Below are 4,187 nucleotides of genomic sequence, written 5' to 3' on the forward strand. Positions count from 1 at the left end.
CTATAAGTCCCCAAACACCGGCCCGGTTTTACGACCACTAGTCCCCCAACACTAGCCCGGGATTCAGCCACTAGTGGCGGGCACAATTCCCCAAACACCGGTCCGATAATACGCGCGCATATCCCCAAACACCGGTCCGATAATACGCGCGCATATCCCCAAACACCGGCCCGATAAAACGCGCACAATTCCCCAAACACCGGCCCGGATTTCAGCCACTAGTGGCGGGCACAAGTCCCCAAACACTAGCCAAGTTCTCAGCCACTAGTGGCGGGCACAATTCCCCAAACACCGGTCCGATAATACGCGCGCATATCCCCAAACACCGGCCCGATAATACGCGCGCAATTCCCCAAACACCGGCCCGGATTTCAGCCACTAGTGGCGGGCACAAGTCCCCAAACACTAGCCAAGTTCTCAGCCACTAGTGGCGGGCACAATTCCCCAAACACCGGTCCGATAATACGCGCGCATATCCCCAAACACCGGCCCGATAATACGCGCACAATTCCCCAAACACCGGCGCAGATTTCAGCCACTATTGGCGGGCACAAGTCCCCCAACACTAGCCCGGGATTCAGCCACTAGTGGCGGGCACAAGTCCCCAAACACCGGTCCGATAATACGCGCGCATATCCCCAAACACCGGCCCGATAATACGCGCGCATATCCCCAAACACCGGCCCGATAATACGCGCACAATTCCCCAAACACCGGCCCGGATTTCAGCCACTAGTGGCGGGCACAAGTCCCCAAACACTAGCCAAGTTCTCAGCCACTAGTGGCGGGCACAATTCCCCAAACACCGGTCCGATAATACGCGCGCATATCCCCAAACACCGGCCCGATAATACGCGCACAATTCCCCAAACACCGGCGCGGATTTCAGCCACTAGTGGCGGGCACAAGTCCCCAAACACTAGCCAAGTTCTCAGCCACTAGTGGCGGGCACGATTCCCCAAACACCGGTCCGATAATACGCGCGCATATCCCCAAACACCGGCCCGATAATACGCGCACAATTCCCCAAACACCGGCGCGGATTTCAGCCACTATTGGCGGGCACAAGTCCCCCAACACTAGCCCGGGATTCAGCCACTAGTGGCGGGCACGATTCCCCAAACACCGGTCCGATAATACGCGCGCATATCCCCAAACACCGGCCCGATAATACGCGCACAATTCCCCAAACACCGGCCCGGATTTCAGCCACTAGTGGCGGGCACAAGTCCCCAAACACTAGCCAAGTTCTCAGCCACTAGTGGCGGGCACAATTCCCCAAACACCGGTCCGATAATACGCGCGCATATCCCCAAACACCGGCCCGATAATACGCGCACAATTCCCCAAACACCGGCGCGGATTTCAGCCACTATTGGCGGGCACAAGTCCCCCAACACTAGCCCGGGATTCAGCCACTATTGGCGGGCACAAGTCCCCCAACACTAGCCCGGGATTCAGCCACTAGTGGCGGGCACGATTCCCCAAACACCGGTCCGATAATACGCGCGCATATCCCCAAACACCGGCCCGATAAAACGCGCACAATTCCCCAAACACCGGCCCGGATTTCAGCCACTAGTGGCGGGCACAAGTCCCCAAACACTAGCCAAGTTCTCAGCCACTAGTGGCGGGCACAATTCCCCAAACACCGGTCCGATAATACGCGCGCATATCCCCAAACACCGGCCCGATAATACGCGCACAATTCCCCAAACACCGGCGCGGATTTCAGCCACTAGTGGCGGGCACAAGTCCCCAAACACTAGCCAAGTTCTCAGCCACTAGTGGCGGGCACGATTCCCCAAACACCGGTCCGATAATACGCGCGCATATCCCCAAACACCGGCCCGATAATACGCGCACAATTCCCCAAACACCGGCGCGGATTTCAGCCACTATTGGCGGGCACAAGTCCCTCAACACTAGCCCGGATTTCAGCCACTATTGGAGGGCACAAGTCCCCCAACACTAGCCCAGTTCTCAGCCACTAGTGGCGGGCACAATTCCCCAAACACCGGTCCGATAATACGCGCGCATATCCCCAAACACCGGCCCGATAATACGCGCACAATTCCCCAAACACCGGCGCGGATTTCAGCCACTATTGGCGGGCACAAGTCCCCCAACACTAGCCCGGGATTCAGCCACTAGTGGCGGGCACGATTCCCCAAACACCGGTCCGATAATACGCGCGCATATCCCCAAACACCGGCCCGATAATACGCGCACAATTCCCCAAACACCGGCGCGGATTTCAGCCACTATTGGCGGGCACAAGTCCCCCAACACTAGCCCGGGATTCAGCCACTAGTGGCGGGCACGATTCCCCAAACACCGGTCCGATAATACGCGCGCATATCCCCAAACACCGGCCCGATAATACGCGCGCATATCCCCAAACACCGGCCCGATAATACGCGCACAATTCCCCAAACACCGGCGCGGATTTCAGCCACTATTGGCGGGCACAAGTCCCCCAACACTAGCCCGGGATTCAGCCACTAGTGGCGGGCACGATTCCCCAAACACCGGTCCGATAATACGCGCGCATATCCCCAAACACCGGCCCGATAATACGCGCACAATTCCCCAAACACCGGCGCGGATTTCAGCCACTATTGGCGGGCACAAGTCCCCCAACACTAGCCCGGGATTCAGCCACTAGTGGCGGGCACGATTCCCCAAACACCGGCCCGATAATACGCGCACAATTCCCCAAACACCGGCGCGGATTTCAGCCACTAGTGGCGGGCACAAGTCCCCCAACACTAGCCAAGTTCTCAGCCACTATTGGCGGGCACAAGTCCCCCAACACTAGCCCGGGATTCAGCCACTAGTGGCGGGCACGATTCCCCAAACACCGGTCCGATAATACGCGCGCATATCCCCAAACACCGGCCCGATAATACGCGCACAATTCCCCAAACACCGGCCCGGATTTCAGCCACTAGTGGCGGGCACAAGTCCCCAAACACTAGCCAAGTTCTCAGCCACTAGTGGCGGGCACAATTCCCCAAACACCGGTCCGATAATACGCGCGCATATCCCCAAACACCGGCCCGATAATACGCGCACAATTCCCCAAACACCGGCGCGGATTTCAGCCACTATTGGCGGGCACAAGTCCCCCAACACTAGCCCGGGATTCAGCCACTAGTGGCGGGCACGATTCCCCAAACACCGGTCCGATAATACGCGCGCATATCCCCAAACACCGGCCCGATAATACGCGCACAATTCCCCAAACACCGGCGCGGATTTCAGCCACTATTGGCGGGCACAAGTCCCCCAACACTAGCCCGGGATTCAGCCACTAGTGGCGGGCACGATTCCCCAAACACCGGTCCGATAATACGCGCGCATATCCCCAAACACCGGCCCGATAATACGCGCGCATATCCCCAAACACCGGCCCGATAATACGCGCACAATTCCCCAAACACCGGCCCGGATTTCAGCCACTAGTGGCGGGCACAAGTCCCCCAACACTAGCCCAGTTCTCAGCCACTAGTGGCGGGCACAATTCCCCAAACACCGGTCCGATAATACGCGCGCATATCCCCAAACACCGGCCCGATAATACGCGCACAATTCCCCAAACACCGGCGCGGATTTCAGCCACTATTGGCGGGCACAAGTCCCCCAACACTAGCCCGGGATTCAGCCACTAGTGGCGGGCACGATTCCCCAAACACCGGTCCGATAATACGCGCGCATATCCCCAAACACCGGCCCGATAATACGCGCACAATTCCCCAAACACCGGCGCGGATTTCAGCCACTAGTGGCGGGCACAAGTCCCCCAACACTAGCCCGGGATTCAGCCACTAGTGGCGGGCACAATTCCCCAAACACCGGTCCGATAATACGCGCTCATATCCCCAAACACCGGCCCGATAATACGCGCACAATTCCCCAAACACCGGCGCGGATTTCAGCCACTATTGGCGGGCACAAGTCCCCCAACACTAGCCCGGGATTCAGCCACTAGTGGCGGGCACGATTCCCCAAACACCGGTCCGATAATACGCGCGCATATCCCCAAACACCGGCCCGATAATACGCGCACAATTCCCCAAACACCGGCGCGGATTTCAGCCACTATTGGCGGGCACAAGTCCCCCAACACTAGCCCGGGATTCAGCCACTAGTGGCGGGCACGATTCCCCAAACACCGGTCCGAT

This window comes from Urocampus carinirostris, unplaced genomic scaffold (genome assembly GCF_059441175.1).
Source record: "Urocampus carinirostris isolate Australia breed hairy pipefish unplaced genomic scaffold, RoL_Ucar_1.0 HiC_scaffold_25, whole genome shotgun sequence".
NCBI classification, from domain to species: Eukaryota; Metazoa; Chordata; class Actinopteri; order Syngnathiformes; family Syngnathidae; genus Urocampus; species Urocampus carinirostris.